The sequence below is a fragment of the Gopherus evgoodei genome, chromosome 2 (genome assembly GCF_007399415.2).
Source record: "Gopherus evgoodei ecotype Sinaloan lineage chromosome 2, rGopEvg1_v1.p, whole genome shotgun sequence".
Classification (NCBI taxonomy): domain Eukaryota; kingdom Metazoa; phylum Chordata; order Testudines; family Testudinidae; genus Gopherus; species Gopherus evgoodei.
This window is the reverse complement of record NC_044323.1, coordinates 194,518,175-194,524,345: the sequence shown is the minus strand read 5'-3', so window position 1 is coordinate 194,524,345 and position 6,171 is coordinate 194,518,175. Positions and strand designations below refer to the sequence as shown.

At 38.2% G+C, this 6,171-nt stretch overlaps 1 pseudogene; it reads right to left on the bottom strand.

Moving 5' to 3' along the window:
• Positions 1-831: 831 nt before the first annotated feature.
• LOC115645033 overlaps positions 832-6,171 on the bottom strand; it is a 34,164-nt pseudogene continuing 28,824 nt past the window's right edge.

The window sequence follows — 6,171 nt, the reverse complement described above, 5'->3', positions numbered from 1 at the left end:
CTCGGGGGGTTCAGGCCCGGGCGCCAGAGCTGCAGCCGCCAAGCACCACGTGCTTGGCCACTTCCTCCCCCCCGTGGCAGTGGGAGCTGCAGTAGCGGCTGCTCCCGAGTCCTGCTGCCCAGGTGGGGAGAACAGCCGCCGCCTGGCCCCGCGGGCCGCTCCCTACTCTCCCTCCAGGTACCGCACCCGAGTTCTGCCTGCTCGGGGCCAGGCCGTACTGGACTCACACTCACCCCAGCCCCGCGCTCTCCTGGGCAAGGCTTGCTTGGCAAGAGGCGGGGATTTGGGGAAGGAGCCAATGACGGCAGTGAGGGGGCGGGGATGGAAGTGAGGATTTGAGGAGGGATCCAATGGGGGAAGGAGGGGGAGGAGTAGGGCGGGGTAGGGCGCGAGCCCTTCTCGGCTCTGGAGCCTTTGCTTGATTGTCCAGTGTCCCGACCTAACATTGGTCGAGACAGGGGACAAACAAGCAAATATCGGGACAGTCCAGATAAAATCAGGACGTCTGGTCACCCTAGCCCCAGCCCTGATCCCCCTCCTGCCCTCCTACAACCCAAACTCCTCATCCTCAGCCCCACCCCAGATCCCTCACCCCCTCCTACACCCCAATCCCAATTTATGAAAATTCATGGCCTGCCATACAATTTCTATTCCTCAATGTGGCCCACAGGCCAAAAAGTTTGCCCATCCTTGGTGTAAGGCAAACTTTGGACAGACAGTTTGTAAAGTAATTGTGATCCTTAAGAATAGGAGATGACATATAGAGCATTAAAGAGAAGAATCTTTCAGGTCTGTAACACAGACATACCTGATTTTTCTTTCTATGCGCCTTTACATCCACATTCTAGATAACAGGCTTACTTGTTCTGGATTTCTTTGACTTTGAATAACCTCCTCCTTCTTTCTGCTAACAAGTAATAAAGCAAGTTAAATTAATGCACTCAGTGCTGAGTAACACTAAGCCAACAGCTAAACTAACAAATGTCATATCTGCATATAAGATATTTGGTTGACCAGTACAGGAAATAGAAAATAAGCATACATTGTGTAGATCAATTAAACAATGTTCAAAATGTGGGGATAAGGTACCGTATGTAACATAAGATTAAATTAAAACGAAAACTGCTGAAAATATCCTTTAAAAATGTTGAATCAAAAGTAATGGCCAAGCATTCCAAGAGCAACTAGTGACTTTTGAATGCTCAACTTCACATACCTTAAAGGGGCCTATTTTTCAGAGGATGGGTGCTTAGGTTAAAAGTGATTTCCCAGGGATACATATGTTGCCCTGGATTGACGGCATATTAAGTGCACTCAGCCACTATAATTAATGAAACAGAACACCACATAGTTAAGGGTTAATTTGGAGACAGGCTTTCAGAAGCAAGGTCATAACTACTGACAGTTTTGTTACTCAGAATGGGATGGGGGAAAGGAAAGTAAATAACTAAGAATGAAAGAAGATATGTGGATGGACAACCTGCAGTCTAGATGCCTCAGATATTAAAAGTTTATTGAAAGTTGGGAAAAGTGATGAGCCAGTAAGGGTCATTATGACTTCTGTGTTTTGTAGAAGTTGGTTACAAAAAGTTTAGATAATAGAGTGTACTTGGGAGCTGTTCTCTGGAGCTATCCCGGGAGATACATTTTTTCCTGTCATCTTTACTCCCAGCAGGGAGGTGTTTGGGCCAGTGCTGACTTGTCATTAATTACTCAATAATGTCTCAGAATATAGCTAAATATCTGAGATGTTCTAAATCTATTGCTTATGTCTGTGTGTGGTTAAATCTAATGAACTGCTTAGACAGGAGCACGCTTACTTGCATTTAATTCTTGATCAGACAGAATGACTGTGTTCCTATTGATTTATTCCTGACAGCGCCTGGAGTGAAATAGTTAAGTTACCAGTGTTGGGGATTCTGAAAACTCTGGTAAACACACATTAGGACCAATGGTTAATATACTTATTAATTATCTGGAAAAAGTGGAAAAATTATAAGGGAGCAATATGTGCAGATGTTGCAAATTATTTAGAATACTCAAGACTTGAAAATACTATGATGAACTCCACAGCGACCCAACAAAACCTAAGTGAATGAGCAGCAAGATGGCAGATGACATTTACTGGTTGACAAATGTAAATTAAAAGGAATAATTTGAAATACTCATACACATTTCTAGGTTCTGAAATAATTGTGTCTTTTTCTAGAGCATTTATAGTTATGTGCCATGGTGGTGTGAAAAGGTAAAGGCATTGCAACCTCTTCAGGGCCCAGCTGGTCACATGGCTGCGACCGGGTGGAGTATGAAAGGGAGCTGGGGGAAAAGCTGGGTCAAAGGGGAGCTAAGAAGAAAAGTGTGCCTTTTCTCCTGGCTGGCTAAAGTGGGGGTGGAGGGAAGCATTTGGGGAATTATTCTCCAGTGCTTTTAAGTCCATTTATTGTTTGTGTTTATTGCAGAAGTGTCTTAAAAGGATTGAGGTTTGGACCTTATTTATGTTCCCTGGTGGTGAACCTGCCCACCACTTTGCAAGTACTCATAATGAAAACTATGAGTTAAAACATAAAAAGAATTGAAAATACTACTGAAAATATTTACCACAATATAAATGGATGGTATTCCTTTATATTTAATACTCTTTTCCTTTGGGTTATTAGATATAAAAAAAGGATGTAATAGAAATAGAAGAGGTTCAGAGACAGGCAACAATATGGTTAAAATTATGGAAAGACTTCCATCAGAAGAGAGAGAAAAAGTTAGGACAGTTTTATTCAGAGAGGAGACAAATGAAGGGGATATAAAGTACATAAAATTATGAATGGTATCTAGAAGTTATTTGGGTGCTCCTATTGATCCTTTCTGATACTACAAGAGTAAATGGATTAAAAGTGAAACAAAGACAGAAAGAATTAAAAACAGTAAAGGAAATACTTCTTTTATGTTTACACAATGCATACCTAGCCTATAGAATTTATTGTCACAGGATATTACTGAATTCAAGAGTTTAGCAGGATTAAAAAAGATGAGTCATTATATAACTAATGAGATCATCCATAGCTACATTAAAATAAACGATACAAATAATAAATTATACAAATCTTGTGTTGCAGGGCATAAGCCACCTACTAACAGCTTGGGGCAGGAAGAAAACTGTCCTGATGGGCCATTTCAAGAATTCATGCACCTTTCACTCAAGCATTAGCTACTAGTCAGCACTGAAGATGTAATAAAGCATTTACTATATACCTCGTTAGTGCTATGTGGATACTTATGAAGTGCTGACATGATCAATGAAGCTGATAGCTATGCACCTCAATTTAAATGTCTCAATACTTTGGATTAAGGAGATGGTGGCAATCTGTAACATACCTGGATTATCCGCAAACAGAAATGACTGTATGGAACCATAAAATTAATCAGTCTTCACTGTAATTACATGTATTGGTATTTGAAATAAATAGAGTTTACATTTTCTGCAAGTTTCTTTGAATTATGATTAAGTAAAATACATGTGCAGAAATGGATGTTCTAAATTGACTGCATACACTTCATCAAATAGGAAAAGCTTTCATGCAGTCAGAAGATTCTCATTTATATGACCTTATAAAGTAGATTAATAAATTCCAGAAATAGGTTGTATGGTATTGTGAATGTCCTAACAAGATTTTATGTGGAATCAGAAAATTTATTTTCATAACCCCCAAAAAATATTTACATTAAATGATATTGTTAACCTTATTAGCATTACTACATATTTAATTTCTGAAGGAGTATGTTTTCAAAGTTTTAAAAGTTGGTAAAAATATTCTGAAAATACAGAAATGAAATAAAAGTTTTACATTATCCAGGCCATAAGGGATTTTTGTATTCTCTGTTTGCTTTATCTGGTCACTATTCTAAAATAAAAAAGTATATATTGTCTTTTTCATCACTTAGTGTCTGGATGTTAGTGAGTCTTTTACCTGCGTTCTTTGCCACAACTTTTCTTTGAAGTTGTTTTCAAATGGGTCTCCATCTTTGAGTAAAATCTGTTTTGAGGTCACTACTTCACAGTGTAAGGGATCATTCACTGTCAACATCTTAAAACACAAAAGTAGATATATCCTCATTAACTAAAACTCCAGTACTATTGTAATGGTTATCATGACAGGACTTCTGATCAACTTTTTTTGGCCACTGAATCTCACCATTACAATCCACCCTGACCTGTAACTTCTAACAACACTAACACCAATCTGAATTATGCAGATATATCTATCACTTGCTGTCCAAAGAACAGACCACTATCAATATATACCCTTTCTTACTGATGTACATTCTCACTCTAGCAGCTAACCTGTGTCTGTGAGGCATTAATAGCCTATTGTTTAAAATTTTACAGACTTTGGTATTTAAAAGTCAGTAGACATAAATGAAGAACTGTGCTCACAGGAAATATGCGAGTGCCCCTCTCTGCTCAAATCCCCTTCATCAGCCCCCACCCCACACATTATAACAAACAAACCCCAACAATAATAAAGTCAGGCTGAAAAATAATTACAGTCTACCAAATTCATATTTTTAGATTAAGAAAATAATGAGAAGGAAATACCACTTCACACCCTGTGCCGCACTACCTGGAGATTTTAGGATAAAACATATTTTCATTTTCTTTTGGTGAAGAGCATTCTTAAATAACAGCAATAAAAGGTTCTACAGTACATCTTGTAAAGAAAGTGCAACAAAAATGTCTGGATAATTTTCTTAAAGTTAAAAGCCTTTGTAGACACAAATTAAAAGCCAAATTAGGAGATTCAAAGCACAACTTATGTTCTTGAATGTCTGAAAAAACTTGGTGCTAAATTCATCACTGTTATTGCACTGAACTCAGTTTACCACTTCTTGTTTCATTAACACTCAAGAAGAGGTATCATACTCTATTTAAATTATTCTTAGTGTGCCACTTAGCACAAAGTTCAAATGCTGTTAACAACTTGCATTTATACTAGGGTGGTCAAGCAATTAAAAAAAATAACCGTGATTAATTGTACTGTTAAACAATAATTGAATACCATTTATTTAAATATTTTTTGATGTTTTCTACATTTTAAATATTTTTATTTCAACTACAACACAGAATACAAAGTGTACACTGCTCACTTTATATTTATTTTAATTACAAATACTTTCACTGTAAAAAACAAAAGAAATAGTATTTTAAAATTAATCTAATACAAGTACACCTCTATCCCAATATAACGCTGTCCTTGGGAGCCAAAAATCTTACCACATTATAGGTGAAACTGCGTTATATCGAACTTGTTTGATCTGCCGGAGTGCGCAGTCCCACCCACCCCCCGGAGCGCTGCTTTACCGCGTTATATCTGAATTTGTGTTATATCAGATAGCATTATATTGGGTAGAGGTGTACTTAAGCGCAATCTCTTCATCATGAAAGTTGAACTTACGAATTTAGCATTATGTACCTAAAAAAAAATGCATTCAAAAATAAACAATGTAAATCTTTAGAGCCTAAAACGTCCACTCAGTCCTACTTCTTGTACAACCAATGGCTCAGACAAACAAGTTGGTTTACATTACGCGAGATAATGCTGTCCACTTCTTGTTTACAACGTCATCTGAACATGAGAACAGGCGTTAGTATGGCACTGTTATAGCTGGCGTCGCAAGATATATACGTGCCAGATGTGCTGAAGATTTATATGTCCCTTCATGCTTCAACCATCATTCCAGAGGACCTATGTCCACACTGATGACAGGCTCTGCTAGATAACGATACAAAGCAGTGTGGACAGATGCATGTTCATTTCATTATGAATCAGATGATACTAGCAGACGGTTGATTTTCCTTTCTGGTGGTTCAGTCTCTGTAGTTTCCATGACAGAGTGTTGGGCTTTTAAGACTTCTGAAAGCATGCTCCACACTTGGTAGCCCTCAGATTTTGGAAAGCATTTCAGATTCTTAAACCTTGGGTCGAGTGCTGTAGCCATATTTAAGAAATTTCACATTGGTACCTTCTCCGCATTTTGTCAAATCTGCAGTGAAAGTGTTCTTAAAACATGAACAACATGTGCTGGGTCATCATCTGAGACTGCTATAACATGAAATATATGGCATAATGCGGGTAAACATCAGGAAACATATAATTCTCCCAAAGGAGTTCAGTCCTA